This window comes from Oreochromis niloticus, linkage group LG16 (assembly GCF_001858045.2).
Source record: "Oreochromis niloticus isolate F11D_XX linkage group LG16, O_niloticus_UMD_NMBU, whole genome shotgun sequence".
Taxonomy (NCBI): Eukaryota; Metazoa; Chordata; class Actinopteri; order Cichliformes; family Cichlidae; genus Oreochromis; species Oreochromis niloticus.
In genome coordinates, this window is record NC_031987.2 from 8,994,990 (window position 1) to 9,011,656 (window position 16,667).

Sequence of the window (16,667 nt, forward strand, 5' to 3'; positions counted from 1 at the left end):
GTGTAATAGATATTCTCTGCATTGATGAACATCAATTTTTATCAAAGAACTAGATCTCAATCAAAGATGGTTTAGCAGCTTATCAGTGATTTACACGAGAAGCATAACGCTTTGAAGTCTAAGCTATCATAGGCGCTAACCCTAACCCAGCCCTAATTCTATGTTTTCGGGGAAAAAATTTACCAAGGTTTTTTTTTTTTTTTTTTTAAAAATGAATAGTTTTTTGATGTGTGTCAGAATATTGTCTGTGTTTTCTGATTGTTAATAAAATATAAATAAAAAAGTTAATAAAAACAGTAAATTAAATATTCTGATTGATAACAAATAATTAATGATGTACACCAACCAAACCCTTTTGAAGCCCTAAGTTGTAACCGATGCTGTAACTTGATGCCTATAAAGTCAAAACAACCTCTGACAAGTTTGATTGGTACCACTGTTTCTGCCCATTCATGTCCAGCTACTTTTTCTTTCTGCCATTTGAACAAGCTGGAAGAAACTTGGTCAGGTCAAAGAGGAAACCCTCACTTCTGGGTGTAGCTCAGGTGGGGTTGGGTCACCTACCAACCGGAAGGTTGTTGGTTCAATCCCAGTCTACTCCAGTCTGCATTCCAAATGTCCTTGGGCAAGATACTAACCCCAGGTTGCTCTGTGTATGAATGTTAGTTAGATAGCACTGAAAACCTAGAAAAATGATTGTGTGAATGGGTGTGATTGGGTGAATGAAAAAGTTGTATAAAGTGCTTTGAGTGCTCAGATAGGGTAGAAAAGCGCTATATAACAACCAGTCCATTTACCAACTAGTGTTTCATGGAGCATAGAAACACAAGTTCAGTACACAGAAGTACATCTTGGCTTTGCCAAGTTGCGTAGCCTACAGCGCTGGATTGGTTCAAAGCAGAAGTATAAATTAAAGCTATAATAGCCTGAATAAGATGTTAAAGAAGAACAAGATGTGTTTTTAGACTTGGGTTTCATAGAGAGGGAATTCTGGCATTATGTGACATTTCATAATAGTCTCGCAAGAAAAGTAAAAAAGAGCAGTTTTTTGACTTAATGTGACAATATTTCAACATGAAAAAAGGCTATGTCAAAAAGGTTGAAACTCTAAAACAATCAAAAAATGGGTGTGTTTCAAAGGTTGAGAATTAACTTTGAAGCTCAACGTTTAAGGATATAAAAAGGTCTAGGAGTATAAATCCTCAAAGACCAACGTGCTGTCATAGCATGGCATTTAAATGGCAAACCACCTTTTAGTCCCATATCTGCGAATTTTTAACTTCTTGCGTGTGTTTTTGAGGTGTTTAGATGACACATGAGAGGCTTAGGGCTTCAGTTTGGGTGAGGGTGTCATTGTTTGAGGCTGCATAGAATCAAATGACAGAAAATACACCAAGCTCTAAAGGTCCAGGAAATAAAGGGTGCATTCTAAATATTGATTTGCTCTTCTATTTATTCTGTTTTAAACAAAAACAGGCTTAATATGCACATATAGAACTGCACCAAACATGTTTTCCTCCTCCCTGTTGCACCAGTACCTCAAGTAATTGTATGAGCTTCTTGAGTTAAAGGTAAAAACATCACGTTTTTTTATCTGTTTTCTTGCTGGGTTTATGTTTGCATTCTTACACTGAGGATTTATTATTTTTAATTAACATTCACACTATATGTGGTCTACAGAAAATCAAATTAAAGTCATTTTAAAGATGGTGACATCTTTTGAAATGCACTGGTTTCAGCAGCAAGGCATAACTTTAAAACTACTTTAAAGGGAAATGGTCTCCATTTCCAGTTTTTCCTTTTTACTTATTCAAGTTTCACAGTTGTACTGTGATTAGTTAGGATATGTTTGCTGACAAGTTGGTGTTTGCCATGCAGATTATGGCAACCACAGCAGTCTGCCTGAAGTCAGAGCAATTACAAGTACAGGACCTTCTGTACTTTACAACTTGTTGGGGATTACACGTTTTTTTCCTGGTAACTGGAGGGTGCCAGCAAGTCATTGGCAGGTCTCTAGGGCTTTGTTGTTGAGGTCTTAGCTCGTCTTCCTTGCTTGCAGATTCAGATTCATGTTATTTAAGACATGGGGAACTTCTGCTGTCACTGCAGGCTACACATTAGTTCTATTTTACCACAATTTATAAAACACATGTGCATGTTTAAGCCAAAACACCAACATTTCACTGACAAAACCTTAATATGACAAAATAGTTCAATAAAGATGTAGAGGTAGAACATTTCAGTTAATTTTTGAAGCAAACTGAAGCCTGAACAGTAACATAGATTTTGCCTGAAGAGGAGCTTTGACCATGTATAACAGAAATAACCATACGACCAGTAAAGTCTCCCTTTGATGGTAGAAGGTGTCTTATATGTTAAAAAAAAAAAAGTCATGTAGAAGGAATCCATGCATAGCTGCATGTTAGGCCTGAGGACAATGAAATGGAGTTAATAAGGCCAAATCTTGACTGCACAGTGTGTCTCTTTCGACTGTTTTGCAGGGGGAACAGCTCAGTATCCAAACCAATCTGTCACTTATATGATTAGATGGTGACCAGACTGTTTCTCTGCCTGCCAAAGGAGATGTGCTGCCTCTGATTATAGACAGGTGTCTCGGTCAGTGAGACAGACAGCTGAACTGGCAGATTGCAGAAAGATTTTAATCGCGGCCATGGTCACACTAATGGACAGACTCAGTCAGAACATTCCCACAGGCCCTGCTGAAGGTCACATCCTCCAGGCAGCGATTTAAATGTGATAACATAAAGCCTGATGTGTGATGTTATCTGTCTTAACCTTTTTAATATGCACCAGGTCACCAGTGAACCACTTAGGGTTAAGGTTACCATCCACAAATCCATCACCTTTTCCATCAGTTTTTCCATTTGAGTCTCCCAAATAAGTGGATGGGACCCTAACTCCTACCCTTAACCTTGAACAAGTCCCTGGTGAATAGGTCAGTCTATTAACAATTCAAGCTACTTTATTTGCAGTCAGATTTATGCAGGCGTAAACCAACCAATGTTTTGTTTTAAAGCTTCATTTACCCACAAATAGCAAATTTTCAGTGGCATCCACCCAACTAAAGTCTAAATAAGCAGTAAATTGAGCTCAGTAATACCGAACGAGCTTTGCGTGAATGTGTTTCTTAGAGCAGTGTTACTTTGATGTGCCCCGTTAGCCGAGTTGGCCGAACATGACACACTCAAATAATGTTTTTCTTTCTACTATACAGTAATTTGGATACATCCATTCACCAAATGGCATGGGTAACTCTAACAGCCAGAGCAAGGGAAATCAAAAGACCCCTCCTGTTCTGAACTAAGCTGGCTTTGTTCCTGCAAAACCGTGTTGTTTCATTCGATTACATTTGATCACTGCAGCTGGTGTGAAAACAGCAGTGTTCATCGTGTTTTGGCCCGGGCACTTTGAAAGAGCCATATGCTGTGGGTTTTTAGCAAACTTAGGAAAGCTTGTTATAGATTTCCCCTGTGAAATGGTGCATACAATATATAAGATTAATCCTAAAATTCCACCATCGGCCATTCTTTTATTTAGATTGCATTAAGGAAGGATAATTCTTTGGCCTACAGCTGTCACATTCACTCTTTAGTGGCATCTTCTGCACTTTAAGTGCCTCTTGTTTTCCAAACACATACTGTATACTTCACTTAGCCTGAAATACAATAGGAACTTTGGCTTTTAGAGGAACTTGCTGATTATGAGTTGGCAGGAACACAATTTGTGAAAATGTAGTCATGTGGAATGGCTTCATACGCTCTGCTGCTGGTGTCCTTGTCAGGGTGGTGCTGTTTGGCAGTCAAGGTAGGACTCAAATGTAGGACAGAGATGTGGGAAATAAACTCAAGGAGGCAGCTTTATTGCTGTAACAAAATTGTGGCAATACAATCATACAAAAATCAAACACTAAAAAACTGAAAACAGGAATGCAGAACAACAGAGACACAAACCACCAGGAACTACAGCAAACATGGACGACACAACAACAAGCAGAGGGAGACTCATGACTTAAATACACACCCAGGATAATGAGAGGATGGGCAACAGGTGGGAACGCAGGAGGAACAGATCAGACATAACGAGATGGGCGAAGCAAAATTGAACGCACACAGGACACAGGACAAGAGACCTTCAAAATAAAACAGGAAGTACAATAACCATGGAGACCAAGACTAAGACACATGGGCTTGACACTGAGACTGGGGAAGAAATGAATGTGGGTACATAACTAAGTGGGGAAACAGAAAGGAAATACTGAACACAGAGACAATAGTTAAACAACTTGAAGACAAAATGGACAAATACATCTTTATACTGGGTCATAGACTCAGGACCATGACGGTCCTATTAAATGTAAAAAGGTTAATGCTGCAGTCACACATTGGAAAACGATGTTTGGAGACTGTGGCGCAACAATTAACTTGAAAACTCATCGCATTTAAAATGTTGTTTCGAGGACAAGCAGCAGGTCTGCGACCACTTACAATGACTCCGATGCATTAAGATGGCCATAAAACAGCACTCTCATAATTTTGAAAGAGAAATTCATAAATTCATCCACAATTAGTCAAAGAATTGCTGCAGTTTAATAACAAGATGACAAAGGTGCTCAGCAACCTTGCTTTTATATAAGAATAAAGCCATAACCCGGTGAATCCCCTTTGGCAAATATCTTACACTGTTTTACCAATGTGTTTTATTGGATTTGGGACAGTTTAATAATTTCTGATTATTGGCACTGCAGTAAAAAGTAACTTGGATAAAATGTGCTCAAACAACCTTTAAGCGAAGCTGCACCTTCTTCGCTCTGCCCTCGGTACTGCCGTAATATTTTTCTTGCCCAACTGCTGAGCAGAATGTGTTTTTCTCTGGTGTTCAGGTGTTTGCTGGAAGAGAACAGCAATTCAGAGCTCAAGTGGTCTTACCCCAGGCACAGAGGCCTCAGGCGGGCGACTCGAGTCATGACTCGCTCCCAGCAAGGAGGCCTGACAGCGGGGATTACATTCATCTCGTCACCTGCTGAGAGGTGCCAGACATGGACTCAATCAGTTCTCTCACTGTCCTTGGAGAGAAGGATGAGTAAGGAGACAATGGACTCAGCGCACACACGTACACACACTTAATTGAATCCCATTTGTCTCATCACCGGACATCTATGAGATATAATGACAGCTAGAAATCTGCAGTAAATTGCTCCAATGCTAGGCACTCATTTACACCCTCATCTTCATCATTAGAGATGGAGGGAAGCATGGATAATTGCTCGTATCTAATGGCTCGCTAATTATCGATATAAAAATCACCACTGCTTCTGCAAATTCTAAAAATATCTGCCGACAGGTGGAACAGCGGCAGCAGCTGGATAACTCAGACCGAACCCTCTGCCTTTACTCTCTCCTTACTCATGGCTGTCTCCTCCTTTATCTTAAACTCAATAAACTTCTTCCTCTTTCTCTCCTCTTCGCTTTCATCCATTATGCATTAAAACATTGGCAACGAAGCCTTAAGGTCTACCCCACAGTGCATTTGTGTGTTAAAGCTTACAAACCTCCACAGCTTCCACCTCTGAATGTATAATGACACAAATACCTTCAAAGCGAGTCATCCAGCTCTCCTCCATAGACGAGCCGCATTCATGCTCTGACCTCAGGTCACTCTGTGCTCTGGTTTGCTAATCCGACAATACTTCACATCAATAGAGCAACAAGGTGAACAGGCTAATTATTAACAATAATAACTTAAAGAGCTTCTATTCAAAGAGCAAAAAACTTGAGTCTTAGTATTAATTCATTGCAGTGCATCTGCCATTCGTGAGGAAGAAAAACTCAAAATTCCATTTACGAAGCAAAAAAAGTGAAGAGGCAAAATGTTTTTCTCAGTTTTAAGGCCAAATAGCTGCAAATGGTTTCTATCGTCACATTAATACAATCACGTTATGTCCCCAAAAAATCTGAAACATTTTTAATGTGTGCTGAACGATGGGGTAAAATCCAAAGACTTTATTTAAAAGATTACATCACTTACTGGTCTGTAAAATCCAGTCTTCGAGCCTCAGCTTGAGCACATCAGTCACAAAGCCCCATCAAAAATCATCCCCTGACTTATCTTCCACTGTGACAGTAAGGGGACGATAATTTTCTTAATTAACATCATGTTGTATTACAATAAATGAAACCTGAAACTAGCAACAGACACCAAAAACTCATCAGGAAAATGTTTACTGAGCCCAGAGATCAGGTGAGCAGCACTGTCTCATAGATTTCTATGTAATCTGACATTTTGAATTAACCAGGTCACCCCCTGCTGCTCTTAAACTTTTTCTGACAAGAAGTTCTGCAGTTTTTAGCCACTAAAAATAAATAAAAGTTCAGTGAAAGTAACAGTCTTTTTTCCCTTAAAAATCATATTAATCCAGTTTAGTGTCCCTCCATATTTTTCCTATGGTCATCCACGCCCCACCTGCAGTGGCAATGTTCTTTACCACCATCCACGCCCCTTAGTTTCAGAACCATTGCTCTGTGATAACAGCACAATATCAGACTGGTAAGAACAAAATATCCCGAACACATGCACAGAGGACTGTAGCTCGCCCTCAGCTCCTTGGAAGTATGTGTAAAGATTGGGGGAGCTGGGAGCTCATTTAATGGTCACTTTGGCTGATGCAATAATAGCTGCAGAGATGCGCCGTGTAATGACCACCTCATTCAGCTTATTCAAGTAAGCCGAGCCTTTCCAGGCTGCCCCTAATAAGCAGTCTCTGGGCCAGAGGAGACACTGGACTAGCAATTGTACATTTCTTAGACACCTCGAGGAGTGAAGACATAAAATAGGACAGAGAGGGTATTATAGAACATTGAGCTTTATGACAATGGCAGAAGTGGAAAAGAGTTTTTTTTCTTTAACATTTGCTTTCTGTGGATGTAATTACGATGTGGGTTTAAATGTGCTCAATAAGACACAGTCAAATCTCTTTTTTCAGACTGTAACAACATCAAAGTCACATAAATTCATGTGAAATATCTAAACCTACCCACCAAACCCTGTGTCCCAGGATCAACACAGTATTAAAAAAATCATTTGACTGTGGAGTGAATGGTGTGGAGAGACATCGCCAGAGTACCCCATTACTATTTTTTTTCCTATCTGAAATGATGTCACCCTTTGTTACAGGTAAGATGGATTTATGAGGTTTGTGCATTCGATGAGAAAAGTGGGAGAATTTGAGAGTGAAGAGTGAAAGGGCATGATATGGAAGATTCTCCTGATTTGCCAACTTGCTGAACAATATATTCCCACAGAGAGATGATAGATAGACTTTCTTTTTTCTTTTTGCTCTTTGCAGACATCTGTCTTCTTTGTGTCATTTCACTTTGGGCCATTGGTACAGCCAGGCCTGTATCTTTGCTGGTACTTGCTAGTGGTATGTTGAGAGTGGAGAGTGGAGGTTTTAGTGAGGAATAGGCAATTTTAATGAACCCTAACTAGTGTATATTGGATATATTTTCTATATCACTATGTTCATATTATGTTGTGGATAAAATGCTAGTATTCTTGAAAGAGTAGTTGCAAAAAGCTAACTGATCATCTGCAGAGGATTGGTTTATTTGAAGAGTTTCCATCCGTGATCTTCTCTTAGCCTCTGACGGCGGACTCATCCCTCTGATTGCCCTGTTAGACCTCAGTGCGGCATTCAATACTCTTGACCATAATATATTATTACAGAGATTAGAACAGCCTCTAGGTATTAAGGGTACTGCGCTGGACTGATTTGAATCAAATCTATATAATAGACTCCAGTTTGTTGATGTAGAATCTTCATCACACACTAAGGTTATTAACTGCAGAATCGTCTTAAACACATAAAGATCTGGATGACCTCTAATTTCCTGCTCCTAAAAGAGAAAACTGAGGTTATTGTACCCTAAAAATGATATCTGACCACATACCTACTCTGGATGGCACTACCTTGGCCTCCAGTAACACTGTGAGGAATTTTGGACACCAGGATATATCCGTCAATATGGATATTAAACAAATATGTAGGAATTCTTTCTTGCATGAACACAGAATCTCTAAAATCAGAAACATCTTGTCTGAGAGTAATGCTGAAAACTAGTTGATTGAATTGAATCTTATTTGTTTATATAGCGCCAAATCAACAGTTTTCTCAAGGCAATCATGCATATATTACTTCTAAACTGGACTATTGTAATTCATTATTATCAGGATGTCCTAAAAACTCCCTGAAAACCCTTCAGTTATTGTCGTGAGAGTACTGACAGGGACCGGAAAGACAGACCATATTTCTCCCATGTCGGCTTCCCTTCATTGGCTCGCTGTTAAATCCAGAAGCGAGTTTAAAATCCTTCTCCTCATATACAAGGCCTTGAATAATCAGGTTCCATCTTATCTTAAAGCCCTCTTAGTTCCCTACCACACTATTTGGAAATTGTTCAGAGAATTTTTATCTTGTTTATTGTACTTATAAGGGATCTTAGAGACACATTTTTTCACAGTTCTCCCTTGGTTTATTTGTCTGGGCTGACTGTTGCGTACATAAGGCTGGTATGCATCTCAGAATGCAAATTTTAAGCAAGCCAAAAAAGCAAAAAAAAAGGTCATTTTTATCTGTCATCAGTCTTTATGTCACTTCATTTAGTATAGTTGTTTTGGACAGACAGGAAAGTAACTCTGTGGAATTCAAATATGAGGTCAGTAAATCTAAACGCTGTCTTTTTGAAACACTGTGATACTAGCTGATCATTTTGGCATTTAGCTTTGCATCTCATGAGATGAATGGCCAGTGAACCTTTTGCTAATTTAACATTGACTCACAGTGAAGAATATGCTGTGATTATGTTTTTTTTTAAATCAATATTGGTCTCAGATGAAATATTTGTTGCTGCCTCACTGAACATAAAGTTATTTTCATGTTTTAATTGGATAGTCCAACAGTTCGGGAGAGTTTTGGGACCTTGTTTGAACAGAGATTGCCCTAAAAATCAATACATTTACAGCATATACATGTAAATGAAGAGAGTGTTGTCTTTACTAAACTTAGTTTTATGGACTTTATATTACAGATTTCTGACTGTATCACTGTGTGGAACTGCATGATTATGGACAAAACGATGACCGTTATTGGTTTCAACAGTATTGAGATCACAATTATTTGTCATAATTTTTCAATGATTTTGGTGACACTGCTTCCACATGCATGTTGTGCTGCATGCCTGCCAATGTACAAATGTTTGCCTCAAAACAAAACTGGTCCTCTTTAACTACATAAATTCAGTGCATCTCTTAGCGTTAATTTTGTGGTTTTCTTTCTTTATTTTTTAAAACTGTTCTTCCATCAACAGAGCACTAATTTTAGTTTTACCTTTTTCTAAGCAGAAAAATATTTACTTGACCTAAGTGCATCTGTAAAGTCTTCTAGTCCATTCATTGTACCTGATTGATGGATGGGAATAAACCTTGAAGCAAAGTACTTGCTGTTGTGAGATCCCTCTACATTTCCATTCCTTGTTTCGCACACTGCACAGGTTTTGGTACTTAGGAAAACTAATTTCAGGGGGGGATGACATCTTTTGTCTAATGTGTTGACCATTTTCCTAAACCCTCTCCCCTCATGTTTTTATTGGACATACATCTTTGGCTAAATGTGATTAGTTGATGATTTCAGTGTTTCTTTGTTAGACAGGTGCATATGCAAGCAGGTTCTACAGGCTCATTTTTAAGACTGACCAAGCTGATGTTGGACGATTCGCGTTAGCACCCATTTGCACTCTTGTTTGGAGGGTTTTCATTATACTGCAGTTTGTGATGTTTTTCAGAGAGTTGAATAAGTGTTACTTTGTGATGCAGAAAAACACTACAGCACTCTTCGATTTCTTCTTGGTTAACATCACTTGGCCTAAAGTATTTCCAAACAACAGAACAAGCACTTCACCTTCTTTCTGCAGCAGACATTTAGTTTTTGTTTGTAGCAGTCCCATCACTGTGCATGTTGGTGTTTCCTCATAAAAAGTCTGTCTGTTACACTTGAAATTATTTTTGTCAAAGTGCAGAGAGTCAAAGTTTTCTAATCACTAATAGTTTTAATGTTATGACAACTTGTTCAAGTTTAAAACCCATCATTTTGTGTTCTGCTGCCTCACTTCTGAATATCAGAAGTGCATCTCTAAAGTCGTTGGTCCATTCATTGTACTTGCTTGATGAATGTGATTAAATCTCTAAGCAAAATATCAGCTTATCTGTGTATCAGAAGTGGGTCCTACGATTGGTGTATTATGTACCTTCTCCTATAGTCCATTCATTGGGCTAGCCATCAGATATGTTCAGAAATACAGATGTACCTCTTATCCACTTTCTGCTCCCCTTTGGTGCATTTTGATAACCATTCTAGTTTTGCACAGGTTTGAGAGCTGAACACTGTAGAGGTTCAGGAAATGATGTTGGAAGAAATCTTTAGGTTCCATCACTACACCTGTCTAATTGTTGAATGTTGTCATTGTGGTTCTTAAATTTGTAAAGTCTGAGTTCAATCTATAGGATCAAGACATTCCTTTGTCTCTGACCACCTCTCCAGCCACTCTGTGCTGGGGGAGGTTTTATTGTAGATAGATTCTATCTGGAAGATCTGTTTCTTGTGTTGTAAGCTTCCTGCTTTTATGATCCTTTTGGTGAGCAGGAGGTCACACAAACGCACCCCCAACACACACACATTCTTGCACATGTGCTTATACACACACACACACACACACACACACACAGAGACACATGCAGACACACACACACACACGTTCTTGCACATGCATACAGGTGCACACACATACACACACACATTCTTGCACACGTGCTTATACACACACACAGACACACAGACACACACACACACACACACACACACACACACACACACACACGCAGACACACACACACGTTCTTGCACATGCATACAGGTGCACACACATACACACACACAGTGCCTTGTCTTTGTAACCAAGGGGGGTTTTATGAGGGGAGGTGCTTGTGCTGTGATGTGGACTGTAACTGTCATGTCAAAAAAAAAAAGGCTACGAGGACAGTTACTCTTTGAAGGATTTGGGCTAGAGACAGGTGATGAGCATTAAGCTCTACTGCCTGGTTCTGACCATGCTTCCCTCGTTAGCGAGTAAAAGACCGGTTGAAGATGTTCTGTCTTGTTTTCCGTTCTTCATGAGGAATAAGTCTCTAAACTAGCGAGGCATGTGGAAACACAGACCCAACAACACCCAACAATTTTATCGTGCTACCTGGCTTCTTTCAGTGGAAGTGGTGGAATCAGTTATAGATTAAGCTGTGACTTCAGTGTAAAAGGGTAGAAAAACCTTTGTGTCACTACAAGAATCCTGAGCATCTAATGAAAGGAAATGTTAGAGGGAATATGAGACAGAAACATCTTTACATTTTGGTTTGGTATCTGCATGAATTAGCTTTTTACTAGGATTTTGCCTCTTCCTTTCACAGTGGAGCAGTGCTATGAGGGTGCATAGAAAGGTCAGTTTGAACAGAGGGAATCAGACAGAAACTTGATTGTTCACATTTTGGTAAATGCCTCAAAATCATGAAAATTAAGAGAACTATTCCCATTACTGCAATTTGGCTGCTCTAGCCTTTGATATTTGTCAGTTTTTTTAAGTCGCAAGCATAGTGTCCTCTGCCCTTTAAATGCATAATAATTCTGCACTTGGATTTTAAAGGGGAGGTTAACAGATACTGTAGTTGGGAAGCAGCTGAACCGCACACTTAATTTTAATTGCAGGCCAGCTGAAGAGTGCAGGCTGACAGTTGGCTGAAAGAAATCAAGCAATAAATGGACATCTGGTCTTTGTGCTTGGATTAGTGTACATTCAGCAGTGCTGGGCCAACAGCACATCAAACAAACTCCCATTAATACCACACAAAACAAATGACTGTGATAAATATAGGTAATGTTACCAAGTACATATGAATAGAAAGCTTTCAAATAAAAGCATGTTTGAAAGTGAATCCTGCCTGCGTGAAACAAAGGACAGACAGGAAGTGCAATTCAGATTGACCCACAGTGGGGTAAATGTACAGGGGAAATGTAGGGTTTGACGTGTGCTCCATTGTTTCTTCCTCATATTCCATGTCATTATTCTCTTGAATATGCCAGCCTTTTTTAATTACACTTTATGTGAAGCATTTAAGCCGAGGCCTCTTCTTTATCTTTTCCCGTTTCCTGTCTCTTTGAGCCGCTTTTTCTTCCTCATCTGTGAAAGGTTGGGAGACACGTCACCCTCTCTCTCTGGGAGACGCTCTGGTAACTGGCTAATTTCAGCTTGCCGACTGTCTTGTCATTCGAAGCTAATTGCATGGTTTAGCCCGGCTCTGGCAATTACAGCCACCCTTCTTTTGTGCTCGCGCGATAGCTTTCAGGGGTCTGGTGGTTAAAGAAGGTGGGGCTGCCGCTTTTTCCTCGCGCAGTTCAATTCGGTGTTGTACTTAACTCTGTGAATGCAGATGTCTTCTAAAAGCGGTAGAACAAGGAGCTCTGGGGAAGAATTAGTCAGAAGGCTACTGACACTAAGAGCAGAAAACAAAGCAGGTTCTGTTGATGGGTTGATAGTCTCAATCCTATGACTCATTACCGCAGCTCGAGTGGCAGAAAGCTGGTACGGTGTCAGGGCGACATACAAATAAGACATTTATCTCCTGCAGTGTTTTCTTAATCATGAGGCCAAGCGAGAGTGCAGAGTGGCGGACTTGTTTCTTTCTTACATTAGCACATTTGGCATCTGACCACACTCCCAGTGGAACAAAGCCACATACTTTGAACCTTCCCGCACACACACTGGGGAACCTCAGTGAAGTTGGAGGCTTCGGGGTCAGGGCTGTCTGAAAAAGGTCAGGTCCCTGTTTTTTGCCAGACGTGTGGAATGCTAAATACAAAGTTTGTGCATCTGTGTGTTGCTTTCAAAGTGGTAATTATATAAATGGAAGCGGCTTACGTACTTTCAGTGAAAATATTCAGATAATGACTCCTGGACAGCCCATCTTTGGGTTAGGCGAGATTAAAAAAAACCAAAACACAAACATAAATACTCACATGCAAACTGAGCAGGGCTAAAAGGCCAGAGGCATTTGCCAACAGGCGCCTCAGAAATTTTCACACTCTAAACAGAACCCAGGAACCACTGACAGACCACGAGCACGAACACCAGAGCAGTCGGCAAACACCAGGCACCTCCCTTGTGGCTTGGAAACTGTTGGAAGCGGTGTAAGGGCTCTTGGTTTGAAGCCCACTCAAACAAGCCCAAAGCTAATGAGTCCTTCGCTGGATAAACCAGAGGCTGATTGGGCCTGTTGTTGTAGTGAGAGAGCCAAATGTGGAGGGATTAGAAGGGAATGCAGCAACGATGAGGGCAGGCGCTTAATGCGGAGCAACGGTTTGAAGATCAGATTAGAAGAAGGTTGAGGAAATGTTTGGTGTTGTGGCTTCAAATTGACTCTGGCACACACACACAGATAGGAAACACTTGGCATAATGTCAGGGTGAAAGCCTGTGCATGAGCACTCTGATGTAAATCATGCATGGACTGTATGACCTGCTCTGTGTCTGTGGAAGATGTGAGATTTATTATAATAAGAAAAAGGATATATCCATCACACATTAATACAAATGTGAACACTCTCGGCGGTGAACAGTTGGGCGTAGGATCCATTTATAGGGGAAAATAATGACAAAACGGATGGTATAGTTTAATTTACGAGATTCAGATGAACCTGTTTAAGGTTTGATTTTATTACAAGAAAGTTCTTTCTAGCTCTGCACCCATATATTGTTTTCTTCTCTTTTTCTTTTATCTGAATTTCTAATATAACATTTGTTTTTTGGAAAAAGCTCCACTTGAAAATACTAGCAGGGCATTTGTAGAAAGGCTCCTTTGTTTTTATTCCATTTCCATTTGACAGAACACTTATGAATTTAGTCAGTAACAAGGCCAAAATGAACAACCTTGGGCTGTGTGGATAAGAGGCACTTGGACGAATTTTGAAATACACAAAGTCCCTTTATTCTTATCACCGGTCCAAAGTGAGATATTAAATAACTCCAGCAAATACTAACAAATTTTATTTCTGCCTATCAAAACTCGTAATTAGAATCAATAACAGTCTGGCAGCAATAAGTTATAACTCCATCAAATTTGATGCAAGAGAAATCACTCACAATATTGCTCCACCCATTATATTTTAGAGTAATACCAGGGGCGTCTTGTGAATGTTTAACACATGGCTGCCTTCAAAAAATGGTCCCAGTACACAGACCTCCAAAGTGGAAACAAATTAAGAAACCATATAAAATATGATTTCTCCAATCGATATACTGAAGGCAGTTTTATTTTAATGTATATACTGAGTACTTGGTATTTAGTTTCTTGGCAATAGCTGCAGTAATTTATCTGGTTCGTGGAACAGTTTTTAGACAGAAGGTCAACACCACATCTTTTGAAAGCGGTTATGGATAAGCAGACGTATATCGAACGTAGATAAACTCACATTCATTAGTTACACCTTGCTAGTAGTTTCAGATTCTTCATGTCATAGATTCAGCAAGGTGCTGGAAACATTTCTCAGAGTTTTTGATTCAAATTGACGTGACAGTGTCACAGATACTGCGACTCGTTGATGACAATACCTAATAAAGTGGCTGCGTGTATTTCAGAAGACTCTATAGTACAGTCAGTCTTCTGTTAGTGAGATCCAAGATTCTTTGTTACAACCTTGGTTTAAAACAATGTTCATAGACAAAACTGACCAATAACAAATGCTGCACAAGTGCTAATGCAGTCGATATGTTGGATCACAAGTTGGAGGTGGTCTAAATTTTTGTCAAAGACCTTTTTATTCTGATGAAAACAAGATGAAATTAACCAAAACCTAGTGCACGAGGACAAAAACTATGATGAAATGTACTGACACTTTCATCAACAAGTAAAAATGAGACTAAAATGTTCTGGAGAGATGAGATCCAATCAGACTCATGCAGTTTGATCTGCTGTTGTTTCTCATGAAAACGCGACAAAATATCAATGCTTAGGAGGATGAGAGGAGTAGACATGTAGGCATATTTCAAATTTGATATCAAGGAAAATAAGATGTTTGGCAAAAACGACAAAACACGACAAACATTTGCACTTTATAGTTTAGTCAACTGAATGAATTTAATCGACGATATACTGATGATATTCAGTCAACTAAACTAGACTACAACTAAGAGACTTTAGATCAGCGGTCCCCAACTCCCGGGCCTCGGACCGGTACCGGTCCGTGAGTCGTTTGGTACCGGGCCGCGAGAGTTGAGGCTCAGGTGTGAAATGTATGGTTTCCAGGGTTTTTATCGGTTTTCAGCGTTATTTTGTTATCGTTTTTATCGTTAACTCGGTTTTCCTGGGTCTTTTCACGTGTGTTATGAATAAATCTTCTTTTTTTCGGTACCGGTACTAGTTTTATTTTGTTGTATTTATCCGCGACACCTTAAAGGCCGGTCCGTGAAAATATTGTCGGGCATAAACCAGTCCGTGGCGCAAAAAAGGTTGGGGACCGCTGCTTTAGATGACTAAATTATGACTACAGCCATTTTTTTTTGTCAAAAGACTATGGCTAAAACTAAATCTAAATTTGTTGTCAGTAACACTGCTCTAATGTTTGTGCCTCTCTCTTCACTTCTCTTTTTATTAAGACAACAGGGATCTCTTCAACAGCACCAAAATACTGTCAGAGTGTTGACAGCATTCCCATCATGAAGTGACCTTGGTAATAGCTTGTGAACGTCTGGAACATGGTTTTGAAAAGGAACTAAAAATACTGAATAAACAGTGATGTGAGATCATTTTTTATAGACATACCATCCTTATCTGATTTAGTGTTGAGAAAGGCTCGTTTCCAAGGCTGAACTCTGACTTAATGGTGTTGTTACAAATCTCTGCTTTTGACTCCCTCAAATTGTCCTCAATTGACACCGAGTATCAATCTTCTCCATCTGTACTTCACAAACCAGCTGCGCCATTTTAACAAGGTTACTGTGTTGATTGTAAGATGTCATACAAACTCATTTTCAATCAATGGTTTGCTCAAACCACTGAACTCCAAAGACAAACTGGAAGTTCTGTAGGGTCTAAAAAAGTCAGCTGGATGTCGACTGCTTTTCTTTCTTTTCAGTCACCTCAGTTTCTCCTAGTCCAGGGGTGTCGAACTCCAGGCCTCGAGGGCCAGTGTCCTGCAGGTTTTAGATAACACCCTGGGCCAACACACCTGAATCAAATGATTAGCTCATTACCAGGCCTCTGGAGAATTTCAAGACATGTTGAGGAGGTAATTTAGAATAGAATAGAATAGATAGAATAGAATAATCCTTTAATTGTCCCACAAGGGGAAATTTGGTTGTAACAGCAGCCAAAAAGACACATATACAAACAAACAGTACACAGGACACAGAACAGAAACATACACAATTTTTCTTACATATTTACATTAAGGACAATGGTTACTATATACAGAGAGTACTGTACAGTTATTAAATTAAATTATTATTAATTATTACTACAGATAAGAGGCAAACCAGGTTGTAGTGCGAATCG